Source organism: Struthio camelus, chromosome 11 (genome assembly GCF_040807025.1).
Source record: "Struthio camelus isolate bStrCam1 chromosome 11, bStrCam1.hap1, whole genome shotgun sequence".
NCBI classification, from domain to species: domain Eukaryota; kingdom Metazoa; phylum Chordata; class Aves; order Struthioniformes; family Struthionidae; genus Struthio; species Struthio camelus.
This window is the reverse complement of record NC_090952.1, coordinates 7,290,708-7,298,602: the sequence shown is the minus strand read 5'-3', so window position 1 is coordinate 7,298,602 and position 7,895 is coordinate 7,290,708.

The window sequence follows — 7,895 nt, the reverse complement described above, 5'->3', positions numbered from 1 at the left end:
TACGCTGCAGGCAGCAGCGGTGGCAGCAGAGGAGCCAGGCGGCAACTGCGGGGCATCTTCTGGGACCTGCGAAGAGCTTTGGCGTCCCCCTCCCGCGCCCGCGGTTCTCCGCAGGACAGGCGGCGGTGGAGCGGGAGGCCCATGAGACGGACGGGGAGGCTGATGCATCTCTGCGCAAAACCTGCTTTCAAGACTCTTTCGCCGTCTCGTGGGTTTTTGTAGGTAAGCGGACGTAAGCGCGGGGGCCCCCGGCGCCGGGGCGGCGGCCGCAGCCCTTGGTGTGCGCCGCTGCCGCGCCAGCGGCTCAGCCGAGGTGGTACCAAAGCCTGGGGAGGGAGAGCTGCTAGTGTTGATGTTTACGTTTCTCATCCCAGTTCTCTCTGAAATGGGTGTTTGAGGGCTCTCGGCCAAATCCAACCTGCCAGCCCCGACCTAACCTTCCCGTCCCTGTCCCCCTGCCACGTCTTCGCCCCCTCCCCTGAGGAGCGCTCCCCTCGGCGCTGAAGGCCAGAGATGACCAAACCGAGGTGGCTCCTGAAAGCGCGTATGTCCTTCCAGGAGTTCCTTCCTCTACTGCTTTTACGGACTCGCAGAGAAACCTCTTCCGCTTGCCGAAAGGGCTCTGCCTCGAGGACCGTGTATTTTAAGACACAATTCAGCAGCCTCAGGATGGGATTGAGGGGCGAGGGTGAGAGAGCAGCGACAAGAACATGGAGATGAGTTCGGCGTGCGCGATTGCTCCTGCTGCCGCGGGCCGTTTGGAGCGCGCGGGTTTGCCTGGTTGCGTTTCCCCTCTGGGCTGATACGGGCAAACGCGGCGGGTCTGGGGGCCGCGTGGCCGCGTCGGTGGGACCAGCCGGTGATTTCGGGGGGCTCGGGCTGCATGGGGGCGGGCAGCAGGAAGGGGCAGGCCTGGGTGACCCGTTGCAGCTGAAAAGACAGGGCTCCGGCTGAGCCCGCTGGGTCAAGGAGAAACGCCCGTTCATGCCTGGTTTCGCATCCAGCTGTGCTAAAGTGCAGGGGCTTGTGCAGGTCCTTTCCCGATATCTTGCCTCCAAAGCCTTCCCTCTGCCCCGACTCTGAATAAATACGTGGTGTGACTCAAACAGCCTAATAATCCAAACGGAGCCCAGAGGCTTTGTGAGTCTCTTGCCGTGGACGGGCTTAACATTGAGGCTTGCCCCTAAAACCATTCCAACTCATGCCGAGACGCCGAGGGCGGAGGAGGCATCTCGCTTCCCAGCACCGTCGATGATCGATTACCGAGCTTCAGCACCATTTCTGGAGCCACCTCTGGCGTTTCGACTCGGCAAAGCCCAAACTAGTTGGCACAAGTTACCGTTTCCGGCCCAGGATCTGCCGCTTTCAGTTTGGCCGTTGGCCTTTTTCCAGCCAGCGCTCCCATGCCTGGCAGGACTCACATGCCTGCCGCGGGCAGGCGCTGGGAGCCGCTTCCCATCCAGCGCTTTTCTGCCTTGGTTATTTATTACGGTCCTGAGCAAAGCCACAGGTACCCGTACCCGTTGATCAGGAACTTCTGCTCGGCGGCTCGCAGCGCGAAGTGTCCGCGGAAGAGACGCCCTCCCCGTTTGGAGGAGGGCACAGAAGAGGCAGCTCCCCTTCGCGGTGCGTCCGGGCTGGCGAGGCAGAAAACTGTAACTGTAGGTTAGAAGGCGCTGAGCTGAAGTTTAGCAAAACGCGCAAAATAATGCCATCCGAAAAGCGCAATTAGGAGCGTTTTTGATCCGGTTTGCCAAACAAGGCCCGGATCAAAGCGAAGGAATTGCAGTTCTGTATGATAACAATTAATGGCTCCTACCAACGTCCAATGAGCGCTCATCTTCTGCCGTTGTTTGCCTAGGGAGGCTCCATAAAAATTGTGGCTTTGGAAAAGGTGCTGGAGGGCAGTGTTGAAGTAATTCAGGTTCCAGCTGTACCCTTGTGGCACAGATGTTTCACTGATTGGCTTCTGAAACCTAAATCTAAGCCTGATTCGACACGATACTGTCCGGGGTGTACGCGGACAGCAGCTGGAGAACGTTCAGGTGCTTCAGACGTCGCTGAGCCGCTCGGTCGTGCCTGCGGGAAAGGCCCGGGGGACGTGCGCCACCACCGGTGGGGAAGCGCTGGCGGCTCCCGCGCTCGGGCTGCACCCCGCCGCTGTCACCGTGCGTTTCCTCAGGGGCGGAGGAACTAATTTGGGAAATGCCTAATCTGGGAGGCTCAGCAAGAACGGGGATGGAGCTCGGCGCTGAACGGCTCAGCACCAAATCGCCCGAGGCGTTTCTGGAAACACCGTGCCCGCCGGACGAGGCGCGAACCGTGAAGATCGCACTTGGGGATGGAGGCGGGTACAGCCGCGTGCGGCGAGTCAGCACGAGGTGGAAACATTCACATAACGTTAGATGATGCTTAAGGGCTGGCGGGGCTGAGGCCTCTAGGGGGTGTCAGGTGATGATTTTCGATCTGCGGGGTTTTGTTGTTTTTTTTTTTCCTTTTTCTTGCAAAAAAGTGAATATAAAAACCTGGGAAATCACTTTTTGTCTGGTACCCAGAAGTGCTTCTCTTAGATATTTGTCTAACTTAGAAATGCCAGTGTTTCCGGGAACGGTAAATCAGGGGGCCTCTTAGGCTGCCGTGAGCGTGTCTCCGGGCTTCGCAGAGCTCTGTAGTCAGCGACAGGCAATGCAAACACGACCATCTGGGTGCCGACGCCGGAAAGGACGCAGCGCGCCGCTCGCGTTTCGTCTCCGCTCAGCCACAGCCAAAACGCAGACGACGCCTTATGCCGCGGGCCGCGGCTGTTGCACGAGCTGAAGCGGAAATTGTTGTCCGGCAAGTGCTAAACTGCCACGTTACGCGCTTATTCTGCACTGAACGTGCGTGCTAGACTTCCAAGCGCTGCCCACCGGAGCGATCACTTTTCGGGTGGGTTTGGGCTGTTCTAGTGACCCCCCCTCTCCCCAACGCAACAAAATGAGGCTTTTCTGATTTCGCGACGTTTTTGCCGTTCGAGAGCATCGTCCGTTTGCTGCAAATGAAATAAAACCGAAGCTTTGGCCATTGCAAGCTGGGGAGCCGAGATGAGGGGTTGTTTTGAACGAGCAGAGTTAAGCTCCAAATTCGAAAAAATTGCAAATTTCCCCCCCCCCCCCCTTCCTTTGCAGGGGTTGAACCACGAGCAGCGAATCAAGCCCAGGGTCACCCCACTGGGCACGAGGTTAAACGAAAATATCAGAGAGCTGCTCACGACCTGGGCGACGTTTATCCCGTGCGCCAAATGACGCCGGGAGCTGAAGAAGCCGCTCGGCTTTCCATCGCGGAGCCGGAGCCGGAGCCACGCCGCGAGCTGCCGCGGGACCGCCGCCGCTCGGCACGGCTTCCAGCCCCTCAGCATCACGGCCGCAAAGTTTTTTACATGTCGTAAAACTGCAGGTCAGAACGGGCTGCATGTGGCCGACGCTGCTAAACGCAAAAAGGTGCCGTTGCTGGTTTTTTGCGGGATTACCCCCACAGCCGCTTCTGCTTCGCAGTGAAACGCATTTCGTACTGTAGCGAAGGCGCTGGTTCAATAAAGCACTTAAACACGCACTTTATCTTAAGCATGTTAGAGATTATATCCCTCTTTAGCAAAGCATTTAAGTATGTGCTTAATTTAAGGATTTAATTAAGGATTTTAATTGTAGACTTCAGCGTGTGCTTACCTGCTTGGCTGAATGTGGGTGAGATTACGACACGCTGCAGATCTCCACGTAAAGCAAATGACTAATGTTTTCTGAATTAAGATGCCCCATTTTTCCCGCACGTTGCTACTCAAATATAAACAGGAAAAAGGCAAGAGACAGTTAACTTGATTCTTCCAGTTGAAAGCAGTACCCACAACAAATCTGAGTTGATTAAAATCTAATACAATTAGTTTTAACCTTTCAAGTGGCTTTACAGATGAACAGAACAGGGCACCTTAAACATGAGTCTCAAGCTCCTAAGCTTTAATTATGAGAAGGGAACCGTGTAGACGTTTTCTCTCCCTCATTTGGGATAGAGACCTTGAAATGTAAACGGCCAGCTTACGCATCCAGCAAGTGACGGGCTGTGATGCCGTTTCTCTAATCGTTGGTTTTCTAGGCTGATTCCCGAAGGAAACGGGGCTTCTGCAGTCCCGTCGTCAGCCTGCCTTTTGGGCTGGCTCCGCAACTTTTGAGCTCCTTGGTCATCTCACCCGAGCTGGGCGAAAGGATGTCAGGTTCCAGCAATTTTGATGGAGGCGAGTGACTGGTTTGCTCTTTCTCTAACCACGTTCTCTGTCGCTGGAGCGTATGCTCTGTAACGGGGGCAGAGCTGCGACGATGACGGACTTGTGAGTATGGATGCCCGCCTTGTTGGGGACCGAAACTTCAGCTCTGCTTCTCCAAAACTGCTGGTTTCTTCTGACACTCCAAAGCTCACGAGCTAACACATGCTCAGCGCACATATGGGCCTGCAACCTTACCGAAATTATTTGCTATGACATTTGTTTTATTTGCAAGCCTGGAAAGTGTGCATGATTTAAATACAAAATAGTGACACCATTCAGAACTGGAGGAGTCGTTGTGCTTTCCTGCAAAACGGAGCAAAATGCCCATGTCATTTTTTTTTGCCTTTTTGTTTGTTCAGGTTTTTGTCACTTTACTACCCTGAGTTAAAGTTATATAGTAAATGAAGTGTGGGGAGATGTGGTAGCTGTCTACAAGTGTTTGGAAGAGATAAACACTTGCAAATGTGAGAAAAGGAGCTGAGCTCGGAACAACTGGAGGAAATTAAGGAAAAGGAAAGAGCTTAAAAACCCAGCAATGCGAGAAATGTATTTTATCAGCATTTGATGGTGCTCCTCACCAGAGTATTTCCCAAAGCAGTAAGGCTTGCTACTTCTGCAGCTGTTGAGCTCCTGGGTTAAAGGATTAATTGGGATGGCCAGGTCCTTCCTCTTCTCTTTTGGCTTCTTTATCTTTTGAGCTGAAAAATCTTCATTTCTCCCATTTAATTGAATCCCCACCCACAATTTGCACCACTCTTTTACCACCTAAAAAGTTATTTCTCGAACACTCCCCTCCTTCTGCCTGTACTTCTGTCTCTGCAAAGCATCTTGCTGACTTCTTCCAAGAGAAAAGGAACAACATATGTAGTTTCCCTCCTTCCCTTGGCTTGCCTTCCTTTCCCTTCTCCTGCGTGCAGCTCTCTTTTTCCCTGATGTAAATGTGAACCCTTCCTGTCTGCTGTCCTCCGCTAACCTTTCATGAGTTTGTGCATCCTGTGCCACCCCCAAGCTTCCTCCTAACTGCTCTTATTCCCCTCTCGGCCGGCTCCGTAAGTTCGCTTTCTCTTCTCATCCTCTCTCCCTCCCAGTGCTACAGGGATGGAGCCATTTCTCCCGTTCAGAAAACACCATCCACGTCCGGTGCCGCTAGCCCAAGCTTGGTGCGTCTGACTGAGCCTGCTGTTTGCCATCATAGTTTGAGGTGTCTCCTCTTTGGTTTTGCTCTAGACCATCTCCAGTCCAGCTCCCGGCCTGTGCTCCACCGCAGCGGTCTGCTCCCAGCTCCTGGACAACTCTCTCTTCCAAGCCAAAACGTGGATAGCCCACTCTGGCCTGCTGGGTACGTTTAAGACTGCCAGCTGGTCTTTTCCTTTGAAGTCAGCTTCACCCATGGCTTCCATGCCAGGGTCTTTTCTTGGTTTACTCTCCTTCTCTAACCACGTTTTTAGCAGGTCTGCTGGCGGGCCTTTGTCCCTGCTCCTCCACCATCCTGCTGTGCCTGGTGCTTTCTCCCAGAGCAGCTGTCATGCTTGGGAGGAGGTTGCTGGTACTATCTGTCTCATTAGCCTCTAACAAATCTCGCATGAGATCGTGCCTTTGCTCAGATGGCTGCTGAAAGCTCAGTAGTCCAGCGGCAGACACACTGTGCCACTCACTGTGCGGCACGCCAGCCAATGCAGCTTTGGTGTGTCCTTGTGACCTGGTCTGCAACCTTGCCCACATGTAAGGACACGGAGGGTTTTTGTGCTATATGGACTCCTCGTATAGCAACAGCTGTGTCTTTGTGCTGGCAGCAAACAAACAAACATTGAAGACGTACGTTAGCCGTGGTTGCTGCTTGCAGACACATGAAAACATGGTCTTCGCTCTGTGAAGGTAGCTGAGTTGGGGAGCAAAGGCCACCACTGCTCTGAATGCTGCCTCATAGAAATGATCTTAGCGGTCTCTGGCCAACTTTTGCTCCATCTTTGGACAGCAGGGTTTTATGGTCAGCGCAGTGGCCATAGTTACGCTGCGGACACATTCAGCATAGTGGCTCACTGGGAAGGGATTATTGGGCGCTGGCAGCACCATGCCCACTCCACATACGGGCTAGCAGCCTGGTTTGGGGGATGCAAAGGATGGGTAGATATGAATGTGACTCTTGGAAATGGCTCAAGAACGGGAGACTGGACACTAGGTATTAACGAATTTCTGGCAAGAAAGAGGAAGATCCCCCTCCTCTGGGTGGTAACAATATGCTTGAGGGGAATCCCATGTGTTCCCAAGAAAAACTTAAATCCAGGTCTTTCACGGTGCTTTGCCTTCACTGTTAGGCTGCCTGTCCTGAGGTGTGGATGAATGCAGTTCAAAGGCAGAGCCTGTACGCTGGCATCCTGCACACTGACTCATGCGGGCCTTTTAGTAACACATTTAGTGTTTTACTAATAGTGCATGCTGCCTCGGAAAGCCAAAAAGTCTGAGTCACAGAGCTGCAGATGTAGGGCTCCACTAGTGCTTCTAAAAGCTAAACAATGCTAAAATCTAAATCTTTTTCTGGTAGCAGCACAAAGTATCATGGGCCCTGTGAGCTTGACCTGATTTTACTTCTGAAGCTTACAGATTGAGTCATTTTAAATGGCAGAAGAAGAAGCAATTGGCATCTGAAGCGGGAGTCGCTAGCAGGTATACCTAGAGGGTATCCAGTCAGGAGCTTTTCCTTCAGATGGGGAGTCCAGTGAGATCATCCAGGCAGCCAAAACGACATCTCATTCTAATTTTGGTCAGCATGTCTGGGGGATGGAAGAACTGAAACAAGTACAACGGAGTTTCCATTTAATTTTGCATCTTGCATCCTTTTTTCCTGCATGAAACATAGGAGACCTCTCTACTTCTTGTCTATACCTGCACCTTGTTTTTCCGTATCCTCAGCATTCCTTTAGAGAACTTCTAGACTCCTCCCCATGTAAGATTATGCTCCTAGACTTTTTAGGGAAAAAAGAATAGGGGTGGGTGCCTATAAATCCAGCTTTAGACAGCAAATGCACTTGCAAAGGGAAAAGTACTTAATGGATGTGTTTGCCAGAGCACTAGAAATTTTACAGCTAGGTTGTGTGGCAAAAGATGTCCGAGGATGGTGGCTCTAGGCTGGCAAAGTGGGGGGCTCTGGCATCAAGGAAAATAGGCAACACAGAACCAGGCTGCTCAGTATGTCCTGCCATCTGAAAATGCAGCACAAGCTACTGTAGCTGAAAACCACGCGCATTTGAGCAACTTGGTTTTGCTCATCAAAGTATCATCACTTTAGAGGTGATCGCTCGCCGTCACTGAATGTGCTTCCAGATGATGATCCAGAGCAAATCACTTGGGTGATGTTGGACGCACCAGTCTGCCTGTCAGACTCCATGTGTTTCTGATCTTTTTGCACGTTGCACGTCTTGCAGCTTTTTCTTTGAGAGAAGGGGAAAGCGAAACCTATGCCTTTTAGAAAGTGGAAATAGAAAAGATGCCTTCAGAGGCTGTACCAAAGCTGTGCTGACCGGGACCCTTCACGCCTTGCATTGTGCAATGCAGTGTGTTCGCAGAAAACCTTCATAGGGCGTGCAGGGCTGTGACTGATGTG